Source organism: Mastomys coucha, unplaced genomic scaffold, assembly GCF_008632895.1.
Source record: "Mastomys coucha isolate ucsf_1 unplaced genomic scaffold, UCSF_Mcou_1 pScaffold21, whole genome shotgun sequence".
Taxonomy (NCBI): Eukaryota; Metazoa; Chordata; class Mammalia; order Rodentia; family Muridae; genus Mastomys; species Mastomys coucha.
In genome coordinates, this window is record NW_022196904.1 from 98,424,507 (window position 1) to 98,430,636 (window position 6,130).

Below are 6,130 nucleotides of genomic sequence, written 5' to 3' on the forward strand. Positions count from 1 at the left end.
TAGCTGCACGGAGGGAGGGGGGTTGCTATGACCAGAGTAGGGTGGGAAGTCGGGCCCCCAGACCGCACCGCCCTCACCTCAGCACCATCCGACCAAGGACTGTCTGGATCTGGAGCAGAAGCACAAGGGGATCAGAAACTTTATGTCATTTTCTCATACACACGTGACCCCTCTGCAGTCCAGATGGTTTCAATCACCAGAGGAAAAAAGCCGCTCTGCTGGTATGCAGGAAAAGCCGGAGCTGGGAAAGTCTGGGAAAAGCTGCCTGTACAGCCGGCTTGCCTTCAAACAAACCCAAGAACTCTTTCCGTTCTGCTGGCTTTGGGCCCAGGAGCCCTGAAAAGACATTAAAAGAAGCTACCCTGGATACTGCAGCCAGTAGCAGAACTCTAGGGTAGCAAGGATCAGGTCCGAAATCAAAGCTCCACAGGATTGTGAGAATTTTAAAAACTTCACATTCAGGTAAAACCAAGAGGTAAAAGAGAATGCTAGTCAACGAAGAAACAAGGTACCAGTGACAGTCTTACTTAACAGTGGAATCCGAAGGAAAGATTATTAACCCAGTATAACAATCCGTTTCAATCCAGACCCATACTTACTTGGTGGAATGCTATGTAACTTGAATTCTCGTTCCATAAATTATTTACAAATAGACCGTGGAATTGGAATAGTGAAAATTGACTTTCAAAATTTAGAATTTCAAATTGAAAAATTTGGCGGAGTGATAGCACACAGCTTTAATCCCAGCACTAGAAAAGCAGAGGCAAACAGATCTCTTTGAGTTCAAGGCCAGCCTGGTCTACACAGCCAGTTCCAGGGTAGCCAGGTCTACAAAGGGAGACCTTGTCTCAAAGCAAAACAAAATTTACAGTTTTAGGGCTGGGGGTATAGCACATGTGAGTCTCTGGGTTTAGTCTGTGATCACACTTTATAATTTTACATACACTGATTGCATTTCCAAAAAAAACAATGTATGTAGAGGAATATAAGCAGGCTCTAAAGCTAAGGTCTGTTTCAAAACCAAAGCCAATTGAATTGCCACATATCCTAAAGAGATATTTACTCAGCTGCAAGAAGTCAAGCACTAAAAATAATAAGTTTAAGATTCATCCTGGGAGCCGGGCAGTGGTGGCGCAAGCCTTTAATTCCAGCACTTGGGAGGCAGAGGCAGGCAGATTTCTGAGTTCCAGGCCAGCCTGGTCTACAGAGTGAGTTCCAGGACAGCCAGGGCTATACAGAGAAACCCTGTCTTGAAAAACCAAAAGAAAAAAGAAAAAAAAATTCATCCTGGAAATAATTCAACTTGTCATGATCAAGCACAACTAGTGACAAGAACTAAAGTAATATAAAACTATTGTTCCCTTCCCAAAAGAGGATATCAGAAATGAACTGTAGTACCATATCATTAACTCCTTACCATCATCATATTGACATCAGAGAGGATGTCTGCACTGTTGAGTAGACTTTACCTTTAACAAGTTGAACTGGTTCTGTCTACATTGGGAAAACCCCAACTTTCAGCTACTCTTGAGATAACCTGGAAAACAAAGGCACTGCCTGGAACTAACAAGTTCTAACTAACTAACTAACTAACTAACTAACTAACTAAGGATCAAACAGTGAGTTTCTACTCCAATTCACTGACCTGTGGATCCTACAAAAGAACTAGGCTACACTTGGAGGGACTTGCCTCTCTAAATCTCCAGTCTTAAATTAGGGTGATTATTCCCCCAAACACAGAAAGAGAGAATGCCTGCATGGCAGCGGGGAGGAGGACCAGGGACCCAGGAAATGGACAATGACAAACCAAGCCTCGTAGCTTAACACTCCTGGCAAATGCCCATCTCTAAGGACCTGTAGTGGGGGAAGGGGTGGTAGAGATTACTCAGAGCCTCAAGTATGCATGCTAAGCATAAGCTGTACCACTGACTACACCGCCAGCCCTGTAAGGAGGCTCAGATGTCTCTCACTTCTAAAACTAATGTATTAATGTCTCATTTTCTCCATGGGTGACATCTATAGAGAAAACCAACTGAACAGAAGGCATCAAGACTTTCTTCTACAGAGATCCAGGACATTAGTTATTCTCATTTCTAGCTACTGGGAATTCTTGTGTGCTGAAGCAATTGCAAGAGGCAATAATGAGGTACAAATCATTCTTTTTGTCTGAAAAGTTCATTTATAAATTATACATAGAACTCTGTGTGTGTGTGTGTGTATCCACAGTTGTATGCATACTACAGAGCATATGTAAAGATCAGAGAACAATGTTCAGTAGTTGTTTCTCTCCTTCCACCTATCAATGCAAGGTCTATACCTTTCTTCCATATTGTACTTCAAGCTGACCTTTGACTTCTCTTTGATTCTCCTGTCTCTGCCTCCCAGGACACAGGCTGGGATTATAGACACACATTGCTACTGCATCTGCTGCTTTAAAAAGTTACTCTATTATTTAAATTACATAGATATGTATGTTCTATGTGTGGTATATGCAACAGTGGGTACAGGTACTCATGAAGTCTAGAAGAGGGTGCTGGGTCCCCTGGAACTGGTTTACTGCTGTTTGTGAGCTGCTCTACATGGGTGCTGGGAGCTGAACTGTGGTCCTCTGCAAGAACAGCAAGCACTAGTAACAGCTGGCCATCTTTAGGCCCCTATATCCAGAAATGAACTTAGGGAATCACTTTTATCCACTGAGACATCTTGCCTGCTTATGTGTGGAACTGTTTTAATTCCTGAGAGAAACCTTTACTACATCTGTTCTTTCAGGAAGAAAATTAGCATACCTTAAAAGTCTCTAAACATAGTCCTAATCTTAATTATCACTTATGTGAACATTACTGAGAGACTAATATTGGCCAAATAGTTCTTAGAAACACTGACATCTGGAACTTTTTTAAATTTTCATTAACCAAATATTCATTTTGTTGGCTAAACAAGGCCAATTATGAAAAATGTTCTTAGGAAGATAGTATGCTCTGAAGACAGGAGCCAAGTCTAGTTTGCTCACAATTACATCCTATATACCTACCATGAAATACGTTTACAATGCTATTTCAATATTCATGCTATTTGAGTGAATAAAAAATGAGCTGAGCACAGTGAAATGCCCATGATTCCAGCTTCTCAAGATGCTGAGACATACCTGGGCAACAGGGAGACTTCATAAGGAAAGGAAAGAAAGTAGTAAGTATACTTCTCAGCAGGCTGCTGTCCTGTGGAGCATGTCACTTATAAACAGCGAAATGAAATAATAGCTGTGGGGAAGAGCTAGCAGAAGAAAGAGGAGTGGTTAGCACTAGCCAGCTGTGCACTTTAATCACAATGTATGTTCAGAAACAGCCTGCTGAAAATAGGAAGCATTTGTGGAAGGAATTTGGTCTGTTTAGTGCCTAAATTAGGGACTTCAGAGATACACTTTCCCATGTCCCTGTTGTTCAGTGCCCTCAATGAGAGCCAAGACAAGATTTGAGCATAAACATCCTGACTCTAATTTGGATAGCATGAATGCAGCCCTTTCATCCTCTCTTCTACTTCTCCTCTGCCTCCAAGTCATTTCCTCTGTACTGTCTTCTGTCAGACAAATGCAACTCTCCTAATTTTCAGAAGAAGAAGCGCTGGCTCTCTTTGTGTAGAGAAGTACAATACAGCCTGATTACATGGTTATATTCCATACAGATGCTTGGCAACACATCTTATAGCTAAGTGTCTGTATATTTTAACTCTAAGAGACTTAAAATTCAATTATTTTACCACACACTAAAACAGAACTTGACATCACAAAGATGGGCTTTAGTTCCTTTTGTTGTTTTAAGTCCTGCACTTAAGCAGGGTAAGTTGTTTGGGGTTTTGGTATACATACTGTTTTCTCTTTCAGGGAAAGATTTTTGGGTCTATAGCTCCAGTATTCACAAAGCAGAATTCCCCATAGCACATGTGCCCATTAGCCTGGCTGTGGTGTTATGCTTCCTGGCCCAACCAACCAGGTTTCTCTGTAGCAGGAAAATGAGACATGGTTGGCTTAGATGACTCAGTTTTCTATGACAGATGTTCCAAACATCCTTTCTTATTCTTAGTTTTTTGTTTAGATTTTAGGCTATTCTGGGTTTGGGGATGATGGTATTTGGTTGGTTAGTTGGTTTGGAGACTGGGTCTCATTGTAGCCCAGGCTAGTCTTCAATCTGCTCTCTAAGAATGACCTTAACCTCCTGATCTTCCTGCCTTCACTGCCAAAATCCTTTTTTATCATTTAAGAACATTATGTTTTAGTTAAACTGTCAAACTTGAATGTTATTTTAAATCACCTGGAAATGGTTTTTAAAAACATTAACCACAAATATATAATTAAAAAGCTGAGTGGAATGGTGAACACCTTTAATCCCAATACTAGGTACTAGTAAGGGAATCTCTGAATTTGAGGCTAGCCTGGTGTACACTGCAAGAGCTACACTGTAAAACACTGCCAAAGAAAGAAAAAAAGAAAGAGAGAGAGAAAGAGAGAGAAAGAGAGATAGAGAGAAAGAGAGAGAAGCAAGCAGAAAAATAAACATATTAACCAGGTTCTGTAACCTTCACAAGTGCTATTTTTGCTTTCCATTCACCCAGATGTGAGTAGAAATTCATTCGTTTGTTTGTTTATGTTTTTCAAAATAGGGTTTCTCTGTGAAGCCCTTGCTGTCCTGGAACTCACTCTGTAGACCAGGCTGGCCTCAAATTCACAGAGATCCACCTGCCTCTGCCTCCCAGGGGCTGGAATTAAAGGTGTAAGCCATCACTACCTGAGTTAAAAGTTCATTCCTAAAGCAGCTGGATGTGATAAGGCATACTTGTAATTTCAACACTTAGAAAGCTAAGGCTGGAGAACTGCTGCAAGTAGAAAGCCAGCATAAGATATACAGGGAAAACTTATCCAAGAACAAAACACAGGGTTGGAGATATTACTCAGTTGGTAGAGGGCTTGTCTAGAATCTAGAAGCCCTAGATTTGATTCTCACTGCTGCATAAAAATTGAGTATGGTGGTATAAATACCTGTAATCCTAGCATATGGAAAGTGGGAACAGGAAGGTCAGTTCTTTAGCTCTATAGTGAGTTCAAGGCTAATCTGAGCTCTACATGAGACCCTGTCTCAAGATAAATAAAACATAAATAACTCATGTTCACCCTTGTGACTTTCACATGAGCTTTAAGACTCTGAAGCACGGGGTTGGTGAGTTGGCTCAGTGGCTAAGACCACTAGTTGTTCTGGCAGAGGACCCATGTTCAATTCTTAGAGCCTATGTGGTTGTTCACAACACCAATAATTTTAGTTCTAGGAGATTCAACTCTGTCTTCTGACCTGTGGACAACACGCACATATGTGGACATAGACACACACTGGGAAATGGTTAACATCCTGTGTAACTGCTTAGCAAGTTAAAGCGCTAGCCATACAAATCTAACAACCCAAATTCAATCCCCAGAACCCCAATAAAAAGTCAGATTCACCTGTATTCACAGCACTAATGGGAGAGGAGAGCTGCCCTTGAGTGGGACCTAGTCTACACAGCAGCAAAATCCCTTCCTCAAAAAAGGAGGGAGGATGAGAACTGACCCCTGAAAAATGTTCTCTGACCTCGACATGTTCACCATAGCACTTGCACATCCTCACTCACACACACAGACACAGCTCTGATGAGCAGAAAGGGAACCAGATATGGTAGTGCATGCCTGTCACCTGAACAGAAGGCTGAGGCAGGAAGGAATGACTGTGAGTGGTATGGAAGGTCATGTTTGTCTTCTCATTCACTCTGTCCTTGATTTTCAAGCCCCTCAAGCACTGTGGCATGTGCAAAGTTACTGGGTTCTCACTTAGATGTAAGATGTTGTCACAGGCAGGCATCAGTCTAGACCTGCTGACTTAGAATCCCCACGGCCAATCAGTAAGAGGCTAAAGCATAAGTTCTTTGCTTTGTTAGTTGTTCAAAGTATAACTTTCCTTCTAGGAGAGCCCTACCATTACTCCACACTCACTCACACAGGCTTTCCCAAAGGAACCCTGAAAATATTACATAACTTGAAATAGAACGCCGGGCGGTGGTGGCGCATGCCTTTAATCCCAGCACTTGGGAGGCAGAGGCAGGTGGATTTCTG

General features: G+C 41.8%; 1 protein-coding gene across 2 annotated transcripts in view; it reads right to left on the minus strand.

The window, feature by feature from the left end:
* Positions 1–6,130, minus strand: part of Dennd2b (DENN domain containing 2B) — a 190,282-nt gene that overhangs the window by 158,131 nt on the left and 26,021 nt on the right. Inside the window, exon 1 of one of the 2 annotated variants that reach the window (XM_031387814.1) lies at positions 78–161. The exons of the other annotated variant lie outside the window; for it this stretch is intronic. The gene's annotated coding sequence lies outside the window, so the exon portion shown is untranslated. Of the gene's footprint in view, positions 1–77; positions 162–6,130 lie in introns of those variants that run through there. 2 annotated transcript variants of the gene reach the window in all.